This window comes from Myxocyprinus asiaticus, chromosome 38 (genome assembly GCF_019703515.2).
Source record: "Myxocyprinus asiaticus isolate MX2 ecotype Aquarium Trade chromosome 38, UBuf_Myxa_2, whole genome shotgun sequence".
In the NCBI taxonomy this organism is placed as follows: domain Eukaryota; kingdom Metazoa; phylum Chordata; class Actinopteri; order Cypriniformes; family Catostomidae; genus Myxocyprinus; species Myxocyprinus asiaticus.
In genome coordinates this window covers 25,542,144-25,559,392 of record NC_059381.1, presented here as the reverse complement: position 1 = coordinate 25,559,392, position 17,249 = coordinate 25,542,144, and the positions used below count along the sequence as shown (strand labels likewise).

General features: G+C 37.8%; 1 protein-coding gene across 3 annotated transcripts in view; it reads left to right on the top strand.

Annotated features, from left to right (window-relative positions):
• LOC127429398 (A disintegrin and metalloproteinase with thrombospondin motifs 2-like) overlaps positions 1 to 17,249 on the top strand; it is an 89,282-nt gene that overhangs the window by 38,078 nt on the left and 33,955 nt on the right. The gene's annotated exons all lie outside the window — the stretch shown is intronic.

The window sequence follows — 17,249 nt, the reverse complement described above, 5'->3', positions numbered from 1 at the left end:
TTGGGGAGTTGGAGGGTTGCCGGAAGCGATGCGCGCTGGGAGAGAGGTGAGCTCTGCTTATATATGTTTTTGCATAATTGATTTATAGATTCAGATTAGTAGGCTCCTCCCCAACCTTTGTTTACAACTCCATATATTTGTAGAACATGATCATTTTCCACCCTCATTCTGACCCTCTCCCAGAAATGCTCAGTTTTGGTGCTGTTTCTCCTTTAAGACTGAACAGTACACGCCCACTGTTCTGACTTTTGACTGACCTGCTCTCTCTTCTTGCCATCTCACTGCTGCTACTGGGTGGGCTACAGAAATGATAAGGTAAAGAAGGTGTTGATGTGTTGTTGTGGAGGCGGTCAGATGAAAATGTCTATGACAGTGTGACATCACAATGTGGAGGAAGTAGAGAACAGTTTTGGCAGCTTGGTTTCAACAAATGCATTTTTTTGCAGTGAGAAGTAAGTTTTGAGTTCTGAAACTACAGAAGGGCAAGAAAAAAGTATTTTTTCTTTTAACAGCATTCAACCATTAAACATTTGTGACATTTAAATTGTTTAAACATGTGAGAACTGATGAAGCACCAGCGGTCTCACTGCCATTATTGCGGTTTTTGCACATTCACAAATGTACTTCTGAAGCAAACCTTATGTTGAGCAAGGGGTTGTGGGCAATATTAGCTGAAAAGTAATGCACGGATCCACACTTTGAAAATCGTTCGGAAACAGTAGACCATCTGTGCAATTTTGGCACACTCTTTAACTTTCATTTGAGACACACTAATTTTCATCTCACACACTAATTAGGGCGGATAGTATGACCACTGAGACACATGGCGGTAGAGCCCAGTTGTCCCCGCCCACTTTTTTAACCATCTTGGTTCTGGAAGTATTTTTCCCATTCATATTTTTGTATATGGATTTCATAAATTCCTTCATAAAAGAGTTCTAAGCCATGAACCAAACCAACTAGCTCTGAAGTGAATCACAACATCACAAACTTTGATTTGAAGCAAAAAAATATCTGAAAATTAGACAAAAAGACAAATGTACTAGACTGTATATGTATAAAAATGTAAAAACTATGGAAAAATAGAAAACTATTAATTTAAAGTATATAAACAACATATTTAAATGTATGCAAAATATTGAGATATACACAGATATACAGTATAAGTAATTTAAGACTTTAGGGAGACTCGATTGCTTAATTCACAGTGCGTCATGGAATTGTGCGGCCGCTGCAGAGCTCACTAGCTGTGGTTTTGCTGCGATCCATTCAACTCGAAAGTCAGAATATCCAACTTCCTACTAGTAAAAGTGCAATGGAACGTGGGTATGTGATGTCACGCGAACATGGCAGCACCCAGGGAGATGTACAAAGTTATAATCATTCACTTTTAAGCAAATAAAATGCATTACTGAATCAAAGATTCTTCTCTTCTCGATTCTCTCTCTATGTTTTTGCCTTTTTTTAATATCCCCTTTCTCTATTTCTTTCTCTTTATGTCTCTCTCTAAAACACGTTTATCTGTCTGTTTTCTCTATTCAGTTAAGTTTTTTGTTATGTGTGTGATGATAATAGTAATAAAAAAAAATGAATCAAAGTTCCTACAATACAAGATGTATGTTTCCAAAAACAGGTGTGTAAAATATGATAAATGATACTCTCTTTTGATAATTGTACAGCTGTAGAACAAATGCAATGATTACACAGCATTGTTTTTCCTCTGCAGTTCAGTTGCTAGGGAACTTCTCTGTTGATCTTGAACACCTGGTAAGCTAACTGGAATGTTGCAGTTTTGTTTCCTTATACGTCATCTTTCAAGCATCCGGTCAGAGATCGGAGATATCAAATAGGAATGTCCTACATCCGAATTTGAATGGAACGCAGCATTTGTTTGCCACAATTCTCTGATTGGTGGATCTTTTTTCCTCAGAATCATGGGTTGTGTAGTTCTTTACCAGGAAATCCTCTATTTAAACATGATTAAAATAACACAGAATGACGACTTCAACAGAAGCATATACCATTGATTAGCAACCTCCGAACTAAGTTTTTTTTTTTTTTTTTCTCCCAATTTGGAATGCCCAATTCTCAATGTGCTTTTAAGTCCTCATGGTCGCATAGTGATTTTGCCTCAGTCCAGGTGGCAGAGGATGAATCCCAGTTGCCTCCGTGTCTGAGACCGTCAACCCGCTCATCTTATCATGTGGCTTGTTGAGCGCGTTGCCACGGACAGCTTCACGCCATCCACCGCGGCAACCACGCTCAACTCACCACGCACTCCACTGAGAATGAACCACATTATAGCGACCACGAGGAGGTTACCCCATGTGACTCCACCCTCCCTAGCACCCAGGCCAAATTGGTTGCTTAAGAGACCTGGCTGGAGTCACTCAGCACGCCCTGGGATTCAAGCTAGCGAACTAGCGAACTCCAGTTGTGGTAGCCAGCATCTTTACCACTGAGCTACCCAGGCCCATGTTAGGTCTGTCTTTAAAGGTTTATACTTTATCGGCAAAAATAAATTTCCTTATGAAAAAAATGTATTCTTCTTTGGAAGAAAATAAATTTTTATTTCTAAAACCAGACTGTTGTGCTGTATAGTCTAAGGTCAGACTTGGGATATTGATTGAAAATATAAAAACTGTCATTGTCAGCAGTCAAAGTTATTTTCTCTAATTTTGTTTATCGTGTATATTCGTAATATTTTTGTGCACATTTCAGTTTAGTTTTTGTTCTGTTGCGAACTCCTGTTTTCGGGTTTATTTTAATTAACTGAGTTTTTTTTTCTCTTCTTAATAATTTTCATTAACGATAATAACCTTAACATAGCAGGTAAGTTTGACATTCATTTAACTTTCTGAATGGGTCAGAACCAAGATACGTGGATCAAGTGAGCACATATCTCCAGGGATGAGTCACTTCCCAGGCTGTACTTAGTTCCATACTCCCCTCCCCTACCTCTCTCTGTCTCTCCCTCTCTCTCTTTCTTTGTCTCTCTCAGCATCCGGTGTGTGAGATGTGTGAGGATGTGTGCACCAGAGTGACTGGATGAAGTCATAAACTTCTCTAAAAAGGATTCACATGTCACTTTGAGTTTGAGCGGTTGAGTTCAGCCAGGAGATGTGGGGCGGCTCGACATGTGACACAGTCCCTTTGCGTTTTCATTTTTCTTCTCAGGATGGTTGTTTTGGAGGGCTACATGAATTGCTTAACTGCAGTACCATATGACAGAACCCTCTCTGGTAATTTAATAGATTTTTAGTAATACTTTGGGATCATTACATCCTGTTTCTTTGACAAAATACTTAATACTTTCAAAAGGAATTTAATATAAATTTTAAATGTGAATATAGTCAGTTTAAATATTTAGTTTGAAGACAGCAACCCATGTTCACCCAAAAATGAAAATTAACTGTCAGTTCAAACCCATATGTTGTTTTTTATTATTGTGGGACTTGTGGGACAGTGACATTTTAAGTCATTATTCACTGATAAACTTCCCATCAGCAAAAGCGCTCTGCTTGCTTGCACTAAATTTGATGTCATTGACACCAAATGTCATTTGTTCTAACATGTGTCATATATAAAGCACACCAGTTCGAATATGCAGAATAAAAAATGAGATTTGACAGCTACAGCTGATGGAAAAAAATACAATTTCGGTCTATTCCTCACACAAACCTACTTTTGTGTTACTTTTTACGGTAGATTTATTGTAGCAGATGGTCACTATAAACTGTCATTGCATTAAAAAAGAGCTGCAAGAAGATTCTTGGAAAAAATAGCAGCATATAGGTTTTGAACAACATGAGAGTGAATAAATAGTGACATCATTTCCATTTTTGTGGGAACTATTCCTTTAAAGCTATATTAATCAAATGCCAGACGTGTGTGTCTGGTTAGCAGAAAACAATATGCTTCACAATTCACATTGCACTGTGGTAGAACAGATATGCCCAATACAAAAAAATAACAGGACAACATGCGAGCAGGTCTTTAGTGACATCATTTGGAGTGCGTGTGTGCGTATAAGAATGTTGAGAAGCTGCGGCTCTCAGTGAATTCTAGCAGAGGCATGCTGGACTCATGCAGTCAGTGTCTACGTGGCAAGCCTGATGAGAGTTTAAGCTCTACTTGGCAAACGTGGAACATGCAAACTTCAGAATTACTGTAAAAGTGATGGGAGGAGAGACACAGAAAGAACAGTGAGAAGTTTTTTCCTTAACAAATGGCCTGCAAAATTGAGTTTCATAATCAGACCTGCTGGAAAAAGAAAAAAAAACCCTCCTCTGCTCTGTTTACACAATTTCATCATAGTTTAGATGGTTCAGTTTCATTATAGATCTATTTTTGTGAATTGCCATGTGTAGAGCGAATTTGACCATAACTTACCCTGCTGAAAAGACCAGCCTAGTGTAGCAGGAATTTCCATGCTGACTCAGGCTGGTTAGTGCTGGTTTGGTGCTAGTCTAGTTGGTGGACCAGCATAGTCATGCTGTTCACCAGTAACAAAATGCTGGTCAACCAACTGTTCTAATTTAGGGATGCTCTAATAATTTAATGAAGCTCTCATTGTGAGGACAGTGGTGAACATGTGATTTATCAGATTGATGTCTGATATTTATATGACCTCAAAAGTGCACCTAAGCTATAGCAGCACTCATTCTAAAGACCTCTCATTCACAACTGAAAGATCACTTACAGAATCATAAAAGGACTTCCTGTTACGGTAAGCTGAGAAAAGGGCTATCCTTTACAACCCTGAATTTTCAGTCGTTTCTGCTTTGTCTTCTAACATGGCTTCTTGCATTTTTTTTCCACTAACCTAAGAGGATAATACACATAAAGCTAGAGGTTTCCTCTTCTGTGGACCGTTTGTCATTTGAAATCAGTTATTATTAAATGCTAATGATTAAAGTTCACCCAAAAAGGAAAGCTGAATGAAATGTTGCTTACTTCCTTACGTGGAACACAAAAGATGTTAGACACAATGTTAGCATCTGTCACCATTCACTTTCATTGCATCTTTTCACAATGCAATGAAAGTGCTGTTTGTGCTGTTTTTCAATTGTTTTTCTAAATAAACAAGCACCAGACGGACATTATTGACTGTTGCGCAAAGTTCCACTGTTTTTTCAGCATCTCATGCAAGAAGAACTTGAAATTTGAAAAACACGTCTCGAGACCTCCAAGTTCTGTTCCATTAGTTGTAATGCATCAAGCTTTTTTAGCGCCAGAACGCGTTTGGTCTGAACTAGGGCTGACAATCGATTACATTTTTTAATCAAATTAATTACATGACATGCCGATTAATTAGAGAACCTTATTGAGAACCTTTAAACTTTTATTGCAATGCACTCTAGTGTAGGTATCCATTGACTAATGAGAATCTCAGAGAGGCGGGACTAGCTGCGCTGTGAAATTGAAAAACTTGGCAGACAAGCTCAAACATGCGGTGTATTCATTCCTTTTCATCTATTATCTTTCTCTGTCAGGCTAAAAAGATAGTAATTGTGGAGAGAGAGCCTTGAGAAGAGATTCAATGTTTACTGGTACAAAAAGATATATTTTAAATAGCCATCCGTGACCACCTCTGTTGAGCATGCCTTCCAAACAGACCTTTCACAGTCCCATGCGTCCAACGCTCCGGCTGAGCTTTCCCTAGTGTGTAAGCACACTTAATTGTCGCTTATGTACATGCTCAGATGGACGCGTTTGGAGCATCTCACTGGTATTCAGCATCATAAACGCTTCATTTTTAGGATGCTGTGTCAAGTTAAAAGTAGTGGAAACTTTAAAAATCTCAAGATTCCTGTATTCTGTTGTGTTTCGCCCACCTGTTGTGCTTCCTCAGTGAGAAGTTCTCATTCTGTGGCTGCGCTGCATGAAAATTCATACATAATTTACGAGTTGGCTATTTCGTATGGTCTCGCACAATGTTGTTCACACAAACTCGTACGACTTCATCAAGTGCAAATTCCCGGATGTGTAATGCGGAAGCGTGAGTTCCGTGCATGAGGCGTTAAGGACATACTTATTAATATTATGCCCTTACCCAAACCCCTTATTAAAAACTTAACCAGTCAGTAGAGTGTGTAAACATGATAGGAAGCTGTTGTGTGTGACAGAAGCAAGTAACTGTCGCGTAGTAGATGGAAATGATGTCCAGCGACGTCATTGGCTGTAGTGAAAGTCGTAGGAATTCAAACGAGTGCAGTTGCACGATATCATACGAATTAGCCATATTTAGAAAAGTCATGATTTCGCCATGTGAGTGTGTTGCAACAGATGTACTTCAAGCTTGAAAAGGTCCAACATCGCCTCTACAACCGTCTCACATGTATTGAACATTGGAAGGTCTCTCCACCTACTTGTAGCTCGTATTGTAGGAAAATCTGTTATTTATTACTGAATTTACGTTCGCGTCAGGAGACATGATTAACTGCATACATTTTTGTTAATGCAATATTTTTATATAAAAAATCCCACAAAATTGACATATTAAATCGACCGCCCTTGTCTGAACGACCCCTAACATTCTTTTCCAGGGAAGATGGTAATTTGGAACAAGATGAGAGTGAGTAAATTATGACAGAATTTGTGATTGTAGATGAGATGGCTGGTGGAGTTCAGGGCACCCACTTGTCTGTGCTGCCCTAGGCAACTGCCCTTGTCTAAATCCGCCACTGGCGGCCACTATGAGGCAGCCCAGATACTGAAATAATAAAATAGCTTTTATTAGGCTACTGACTGGAGTCTTCATCTCATGTGAGTGGGCATAATTTTAAACATATTTTTCAAAGGTATTTTTCTTCTTGTTAGTTGTAAAACTTTTTGAAATAGGAAAAAATTACTGTGCACCTTTCAACATAACTGAAAGTGAAATGTCTCGTAATCCTTAATACAATTGGAGATGACCTTCCATTCTCTATACCTTCCTCACCCTTACATTACAGCCCACACATCACACCGCAGCATCCCAAATGTGCCATAATGCCTCCGGCTAGCTATCAGAGATCATATAAGTTTATGCATGTGGCTATGTGTGTGTGTGTGTATGGTTGTAGAATATGTGTGGACTGCATATGTTTTTCATTTAACGTTTTTCCCATCCCTGAAACAACAACATTCCGGTTATTCCACTGACTAATAGCTGTTGGCTTGTCCTTGCGTTGAGAAGGAGTGTTCAGCTTCCTCCGGCGCTGCAAATATCTCCATTTGTGCTGGGCCGCCTTTACAGCAGAGCTACTTTTAAATTAGCAGCAGAATACATTTGTCAGTTTTGTTTTAGAATGAAATACGGATCTGTGCACACTCAGTTCATTTATTAATCAGAGTTACAACTGCCTTCTTGATCCTTTGATTTTCATGTCATTTCACTCTGTAAGCCGACCCTGTAAACTGTTGTGTGAACAAGATAATTCAAGAGTCACACCTGTTAGTTAATACAGTTGTCGATCCCGATCCCAAACACTGACTGTGTAAACATTAGACAAGTAAGTAGGAGACTACTGCCTTTCATCTGGAGTGGTAATGAAGACTGATCTTTCCATGCCTTGGAGCAAGTGCTCAAATTCCGGCCTGTAAGACGAGCTAACAGAACAATGCTGGAATAACTCATGGTGCTTAGGTGAATAAGACAGTAACTGAGAGATTACAGGGTTTTCCTGACTCTTTGTTTTAAGATTGATGGGCAAAGTGACTGTGTGTGGTGTGGCGGTGCTGTTAAGATGGTGGTTAAGAGATGTGAAAATGAGGTCAAGAGGATTGCGGGCTGACATCTTCAATGGAGAGGCCTCAGATTCACGGTTTCGTCCTCCCCTGTGACCAGAGGAATGTGTGTATGTCTACATTTGATTGTGTGCTAGGGGTTGTAAGATAAATGCTGTGGTCCTGTAGGTAGCTCAACTGGTGGAGGATGGCGCAAGCAACACCATGGTCACGGGTTCAGTTATCAGGGAATGTAAGGAGTGATAAATGTATTTGAATGTACTGCAAGGGGCGATTCAGACCGAACATGTTCTTGCATTTAAAAAAGCTAGATGCAGTGCAAGAAATAGCATTTGTATTAAAGGGATAGATAACCCAAAAATGAAAATCTCTCATAATTTACTCACCCTCATTCCATCCCAGATGTGTATGACTTTCTTTCTTCTGCTAAACATAAATGAAGATATTTAGAAGAATATTTCAGCTCTGTAGGTCCATACAATGCAAGTGAATGGTGGCCAGAACTTTAAAGGTCCAAAATGCATATAAAAGAATCATAAAAGTAATCCATATGATTCCAGTGGTTAAATCCATATATTCAGAAGTGAAATGAGGTGTGGTTGATCAATATTTATGTCTTCTTTACTTTAAGTTCTCCTCCCTGCCCAGTAGGTGGAAATATGCACAAAGAATGTAAATCGCCAAAAACAAAGAAGAAGAATGTGGAAGTGAAAGTGGAGATTTATAGTAAACAAGGACATACAGTAAACTGATCTTTTTCTCACCCACAACTATCATATCACTTCTGAAGATATTGATTTAACCACTGGAGTCCTTGGGTTACTTTTATGCTGACTTGATATGCTTTTTTGACCTTCAAAAGTCACTTTTTGGGGCCTGGGTAGCTCAGCGAGTATTGACACTGACTACCACCCCTGGTCGAATCCAGGGCGTGCTGAGTGACTCCAGCCAGGTCTCCTAAGCAACCATATTGGCCCGGTTGCTAGGGAGGGTAGAGCAAATGGGGTAATCTCCTCGTGGTCGTGATTAGGGGTTCTCGCTCTCAATGGGGCACGTGGTAAGTTGTGCGTGGTTCGCGGAGGGTAGCATGAGCCTCCCATGCTGTGAGTCTCTGCGATGTCATGCACAATGAGCCATGTGATAAGATACGCAGATTGACTGTCTCAGAAGTGGAGGCAACTGAGACTTGTCCTCCGCCACCCGGATTGAGGTGAGTAACCGTGTCCTCTTGAGGACCTACTAAGTAGTGGGAATTGGGCATTCCAAATTGGGAGAAAAAGGGGATAAAATAAAAATAAAAGCCACTTTCCACCATAGGGCCGAACGGTTCTGAGCACGGTACGAAACGGTTACAGGAGCATTTCCACTTGAGCATGGTTTGGCAAGGAACAATTATAAACCATTCTTGGCCCGGAATTCTCGGCACGGTAAGCTACCACTCTCAACCATGCTGGTGGAATTGCTTTAGTACGTGGGACTCGTTTAGTGTATCGTCATGGTTTTATTATGATGGTTTTTAAGGAATAGTTCACCCAAAAACTAAAATTCTCTCATTATTCACTTACCCTGATGCCATCCCAGACAAATTAAGATTTTTAGAAGAAGATAGAGCTCTGTCAGGTCCATATAATGAAAGTTTATAATGAAAGTGCCAGCACTTTGATAGTCCAAAAGTCATATTTAGGCAGCATAACAGTAATCCATGCTACTCCAGTCAATCAATGAATGTCTTCTGAAGCGAATCGATAGGTTTATGTAAGAAACAAGTAGATAATTAAAATGTTTTTAACTTTAAATCGGCGCTTCCTTCCAGGGCTCTGATTTGGTTTGAAATAGCTGAACTCTCGCATGACGTTCGTTCTTCTGTTGTAAATAAGCGCCGCTTCCGAATTCTTGCGTGAATTCGCCGAAGCGCTTTCATCACGCTTGGAGTCAGCTGCTGGCAGAAAGCGCTTTTTAAAAGTCAACAACATTTTAATTATCTATTTTTTACACAAACGTATCGATTTGCTTCAGAAGACATTCATTGACCGACTGGAGTCATGTGGATTACGCTGCCTAAATATGACTTTTGGACCATCAAAGTGCTGGCACCCGTGTACTTCTAAAAATCTTCATTTGTGTTCTGCTGAAGAAAGACAGTCATACACAAATGGGATGGCATCAGGGTAAGTGAATAATGAGAGAATTTTCCTTTTTGGGTGAACTATTCCTTTAACTGGTATTGTAGCCTACATTTATTTTTCTAAAAGCCTTTTCCATCAGGGAAGTAGATTACTAGCTCTTTAAACTCAAAATACATCAATATATTCTCATATACTATTTTCATATAATACTTATATAATATTTTGTCAATAAATATCCTTTATAGCTTGTCTGAAACCTTTTACCTTTCTGCATGTTCGTGTCCGGTGGGCAAACCCTCAGCAAATGATGGTAAACCTCTCGCCTTTTTCTCTTTACTTTCTTTTTTGTGACATGGTCCGTGTCTTTGCTGTTTGTTAGCAGAGTAAAACTAGAGAAAAAAGCATTCCTAAAAAATGGGATATGCGATCATCCTCCATAGCGCACTCGCTCCAGTGTTTACATCTCACACCATCACCAACAGATGGATCTGTTGCATACATTCTTCTGATTTCACCGCACCACAGTGGAAAAAGTAACTGTAACCGTGCCAGCTGGCCCAGATCGGGAGGGAACTGTATGGTTTCAGACCGATGGTGGAAAAGCGGCTAAAGTTTTGGCCACCATTCACTTTCATTGTATAGACCTACAGAGCTGAGATGTTTTGAGTTCAGCAGAAGAAAGAAGGTCATACACATCTGGGATGACATGAGGGTGAGTAAATGATGATAGAATTTTCATTTTTTAATGAACTATCCCTTTAAAATGAATAGGAGAAATTGGAACAACCAATATCGGGGGTGTAGAAAAGGAAGTCCCGTCTCACAGGTAAAAGAGCCAATCACCTTTCAGATATAGACATTGCCTGTCAGTTAACTTGAGAACTAGCATGCGCATTTGCTGGACCAGCCTAAAAAAAAAGAGCGTGTTTATTGTAATCTGAGATAAAGAAGCACAATTTATGATACCACTGTTTTCAGATTTTACTGCTGATTTGAATTATTTTATTTGATTGTAATCTTGACCAATTGCTTTGGAGAATTCAGTCTTTCCACATTCAAGTAGATAGGAGCTGTACTTTTATGCCACTTGTATCCATAGAAAATAGCTGCCTGGAAGCGTTCCCAAGATGGCTGCCGAGTGGAATGACTTACCTAGAAAGGGGCTTTCGTTGAAGTTACACGGCATTTTAACAACGCTGCGCTCCTGCACGAGTTGCTGAAAAAACAGTGCAGCACTGCACATTGGTCAGAGACTTTCGTCTACCGCCTATTTACATAAAGAATTATGCAAAAGCACGTTTGATCTGAATGGCCTATAAGTTGCTTTAGATGAAATCGTTTGCAAAATGTTTTATATGTGCTCATATTTACTAGTTGTCCAGAAAAGTAGCCGCTGTTTACCTAATATACTGATTCAGCTTTCTATGCTGTATGTGAGATTTATGCCACCTGACACAGTCATGTCCACCTGCTTATCATTTCTGTCAACCTTTAGGTGACAACTAGCCCCCCATACTGTGTCACACATTCATCACTCTCAGTATCATGTAGTCAGACATGGAGAATACTTTTGCTTGTCTAACCAGGTGAACCCTCTTATGAAAGAAACAAGATATAACATTCATAAACAACCCAAAATTCATGCAACATTCATAATCATGGGTTTATTTATCCACGTATAACAAGACTGAGGTACAATAGTTGCATTAATGTGACATTGTGCCCAACTTTGTAGAAGTAAGTGCAGTTTGGAGTGTAAGGAACTTTCCTTACAGCTTCTGTTTGTTTTGCACGTCAAGTCCTGTAACTCACAGTGGTTTCATTTACTTTAGATTTCCATTGTTTTTCCACACTTATCACATCTTTATTTTTAAGACTTTCCAGTGCATATTTTTCCAGGGGTTGCCATAAAGTTAAATCTAAGCTAAAAAAAAGATTTCCACATGGAAATGTGTTTTGCCTCGCAGTGTGTTTTGCAATAATCATTTAGAATTTTGTTCAAGATTAACTTTACGATCAAGAATTTGAAAAGGGAAAACAGAGTTTCTGTGGTATATTTATACGAAAAACAAGTCGAAAGACTCTTCTAAAGTGTATCCAAATTTCCACTGCCATATTCAAAGAGGATTTCTCCAGTTGTTAGCAGATCTGAATGACTTTGATTTCATTTTCAAAGCAAAGATTCTACTTCAAAGATTTATTTTTCATTTTATACTTGCAGTTATTTGTGATGCGCCCATTTCCTGAAAAGGAATAACCCTTTCGAGCCTCAAATGTCAGAACTGACAACCCCAGCGCTCATTGATTCGAGGAATTATGATAATTGGCAACAGTTACTGACTGCCCAGCCTACAATTTAAGCAGCAGTGACATAGGTCAGGGCATAACTAGAAGCAGGCTTGATCTCTCTGCTTGGCAACCAAAAACACAGGATCTGCTTATTTGTAGCTTTCTATTTTTAGTCAATAGCAAAAAAAAAACTCAGTAGCACACTGAATGCTGTTACCCTTGAAATATGATGACTGTGGTATACAAATGGGAGTGAGCTGACATTGTAATACTCACTTGACTGTGGCAATGAGAGTATAGTGAAGTGATGCTGACTGACTGTTTTTTTTTTATTGTTACTTCATAGGTATACCTTAATACCAAACTTGACTCATCTTAGTTCTCAATGTGTATACCACTGTATTGCCACGAACACTTACTAAAAGTCATTACCCTTACTTAATTGAATTTAAGAAAGTTTTTACAAGCAATTACATTTCTTAGTTTTATTCAGCCAACATGATTTAGTTGAATTAGGTCAACTAAATTACCCTTATAGTAATTTTAACTCAACTTTATTAGGTTCATCAAATTAAAAATATTAATGTTTAATTTAATTCATTTTCTTATGTTGGTCCAACTTAATTTGATTTATTAATCATTAGTATATGCCATGTGAGCATGTGTAAGGACAATGAAACTGTTGCACTGTCAATTTAATAGCAACTGCTTATAGAGATGAGCAGCACTCAAATTAAGTATCACTTGAACGTGAAAGTCCATCCTCAACCTGAGCACAAATGCCAATCTTCACCACAATGGTAACCCCCAAAACTCCAGCATAACAGACACTCTTTTTAAATACCCAATATAACATTAAACATGAACAAATCTCCTCCTATTCTCATCTTGCTCAAAAATGCATAAAATAATACTTAATTTCAACATTTGTTCACCCCATCCAGTCCCGAGCAAAGTATGCTGGAAATGAAAATCCCCTGACCAGTTTCTTCAGTGCTATTAAAAGTTTGAATGTAGTTCCAACTCAAATGGAATGAAATCAAGTTGTGTAAAAATGTTCTAGAATTGTGTTGCTTTAGTTCATATAGGTAAAATCCCAACATCTGAAAATACAGTATGTACTTTCCCAATATATAGTACTGGTATGTATAAAGCAGTATATCAAATGTATAAGATTTACAAACCTGCATACGTGCATTTAGACTAGGGTCTACATCTTTGCTCATTGGTCTCACTAGCTGCTTCTTCGAATGACACCTAACCCTGGAATGAATTGCATGGTCAATTCTAATACTACTTAGACAATCATTTTTATTCAAAGCCAATGTTTAACCTTTTGCCATGACCTTTTGTCTTGATGTCCTGGTAATTGGCTTTTGTCCTTATCACTACAAAACTAAAGTCACCCTAACATGCTACAGTAGCTCTTGGTGTCTATTATATAATTTCACTTTATATAGAAAACTCTACAGTTTCAGAAACAGGGAATATCTTTGGTTTTGCTGTTCAGTTTAATCCAACTGTACTGTTCTATTAAACACACAATATGATGATTCAAAATAATGAAAAGCAGATTGCACAAGCAAAACCTGCTCATTTTAATTTTAATTTGTCATGTTAAACAAGCTAATACACATTGTCAATTTGTACCAAAATTTTGAAAGGTCCAAAAAGTATATAAAGGCAGTATAAAAGTAATCTATGAGTCTCCAGGGGTTAAATCCATATATTCAGAAGCAATATGATAGGTGTGGGTGGGAAACAGATCAATATTTAAGTCTTTTTTTACTATAAATTCTCCTCCCTACCCAGTAGGTGGTGATATGCACAAAGAATGTGAATTGCCAAAACAAAAGAAGAAAGTGAAAGAGAAAGTGGGGATTGATCGTCAAAAGGACTATTGATCTGTTTCTCACCCACACTTATCATATTGCTTCTGAAGACATGGATATAACCACTGGAGTCTAATGCTGCCTTTACATGTTTTTTGGACCGTCAAAATTTTGGTACCCATTCACTTGCATTGTATGGACCTACAGAGCTGAAATATTCTTCTAAAAATCTTCGTTTGTGTTCAGCAGAAGAAAGAAAGTCATACACATCTGTGATGGCATGAGGGTGATTAAATAATGATGATGGTGATGATGATGATGATGATGATGATGATGATGATGATGAGAATTAAAATTTTTGGGTGAACTATCCTTTTAAGGCGAAGGTCAGCTGTATAATGAAGGTATATTTTTATTGAAAATAAAATTTGTTCTCAGGACAAGGATATTTTTCACAAATGGAAAATCAGGGAAAAAATTTCACATTTTTATTGAGGCAATTTGTCACATGAATTAATTATTATATTTAAAACATGTATACAGTTTATTAATTCCAATATGTGTTTGCCAAAAATATGGTTTGATACATTTGTACATTAATTTTTAAATTGATGTAGCTGCTTCATAAATCGTTTTATGTTTTTTAATAATTGTTTTAATGTTTACATTTAGCTGAAAAGCCTATAATAGGCCTTTAATGGCAGGTTCCATTGTGACAACTTACCCCATATAGTCTGGCAACATGTCCTGGCATTGGAGTGTGTTGTCACAAACTGTCAGCCTGTGTTCTATGTACGTACTTCTTTCATTTAATAATCTTTGTTCCTATGTAATAATGGGAATGTTCAAGACCCTTTTTTGTGGCCAAAACTTTAAGGCGTGTGTCTATACAGACCCTGAGAAATATTCATACCCTGAGAAGTATAAAAAAGGTGACAACTAACCCTGGTCTCCCCTACATATAATTTGTAGTCAACTCTGTAAATGCAAGACTTTCATTACAAGTTCACCTGATTTAAACTAGATTGCTTAAACACAAGCCAGCTATAGTAGAAAAAGATTTGCTAAGAACTTATGAAAGCTCTAGGGGCCTCTCTTTATCATAATCAGAGAATGTACACTGCTTTTCCTCTCCCTAAACTAGAAACATTAGCCAAGATCCCTCAATTCTGAACCATAATAGACTATATTTACATAAATTACTCTAAAAGTGCTATACTAGGGGACTCCACTCTTAAACAAAGGAACTGAACATTTGTTTGAATTAGGCTCTACACAGAGAGAGAGTCTATTATTTGTGTTCACCAGGTACCAAGTGTACAGTGTCTAATTGGTGTGTATTGATCTGAAAATCCCAATTGCTGATCCCCAGAAAGAATGTCAGTATGAGTTTCTATTTAATTCATGTTTTCCCCGAAAAAGGTTGGTCCAGCTAGGTCCTACAGAGTACATGCATACAGTACATATATATTCATAATGTGTGTATATCTTATATATACACACATTATGAATATATATGTACTGTATGCATGTACTCTGTAGTATATATATATATATATATATATATATATATATATATATATATATATATATACTACAGAGTACATGCATACAGTACATATATATTCATAATGTGTGTATATCTTATATATACACACATTACAAATATATACAGTATGTACTGTATGCATGTACTCTGTAGTATGTATATATATATATATATATATATATATATATATATATATATATATATACACACCTTGGAGTATAAATACCATACTATATGAAAATGGTAATCATTCTGTACCATAGTGCATATCAAAGTGCCATGGTCATCGACATACCAGGCTGCCACCACAGTACTTTTTTTACTTATAAGGGGAGTCAAAGGCAAAGTCATGTTTCATCCGTTTTAGTTCACTCTCATCTCACTCTGTCCCTCACTCAAGCTGTTTTGGTCTGAGAGACATACCTCAGTGGTACCGCATCTGAACATGAAAGCTTTTTGAGTGGAGAGAGCGTTTGTGCTGTGTATAAGGTGACAAGAAGGAGAGCAAGGAAGAGGAAAGTGAGAAAGAAAGAAATATAGAAACAGAGAGAGGAGACTGCACATTTTTAAGAGATCACAAGGACATGTACTTTTTTCACCATTTTGTTTGTTTATTATTGCACATTTCCATATTCATTAATGGGCTGAATAAGGATCTTAAAGAGATAGTTTACCCAAAAATGAAAAATAGTTTACCCCTGTGTTGTTATAACCATATATGACTTTCTTTATTTTTCTTAACACAAAGGGAGAAAGTGTGAAAAAACTTTGTGCTCAGTGATGTCATACAATGGCAGTTTATGGTGACCACCTCTTCAAGCTTCAAAAGGACACAAAAGTATCATTCAGAAGTCTAATAAATTATTCCATGAGACTCATGATTGTTATGAAAGTATACGATACGGTTTGGTGAGAAACAAACTGAAATCTAATGTATTATTTAGTGAATAGGGCACGAGAGCTACAGTTCACATGGCCTCCTCATGACATTGGGGCATTCAAGCGAACATTCGTTTGTTTATCTAAATGCAGGTCCTCCACAGCGATAACACAGCAGAACACAACACAGCTGAACACAAAACAGATGACTTACTAAACATATCTGAAGACTTTATAGTAAAAGAATTGATGCATTTCTATGCCCAGCCTTATTTTTTTATGTTTTTGGACCTGTGTCAGTTCACATTGGACAGAGTTACCCATGCGATGCCGAAAATAGAAAACAAACGATTGATAGAATGTACCATCACTCGTCAAGGGTGGTTAGGACAAAAACTTTAATTAACATAGGAAAGATACCTTTTATCGTGTGTCGTTTTCTGTCAGGTTAGGACATGATGTAACTGTGGCTGCCTTTAGCCTCCTCTATGTTTCTGTTTGATTTCTGAGTACTCCATTCAAAAAAATAAGGCTGGGCATACAAATGCATCAAGTCTTCGACTACAAACTATTAAGACATGTTAAGTAAGTTCTGTTCTGTTTTTTGTGCAGCTGTGTTGTGTTCTGTTGTCATTATTGTTGTGGAGGACCTGTTTTTAGATAAACAAAAAGAGTTACAATAGCTCTCCGTGGCACATTCATGAGAGTTCTTGAGAGAAGTAGCAATGTCTGATTCATGAATCAACAGTGATTTTGAGTCAGATCTTATCAATGAATTGGTTGATGCAGTTCACAAAACTGGACTTTGATTAATTCATGAATTGGACTGATCTGGCTCTCGAG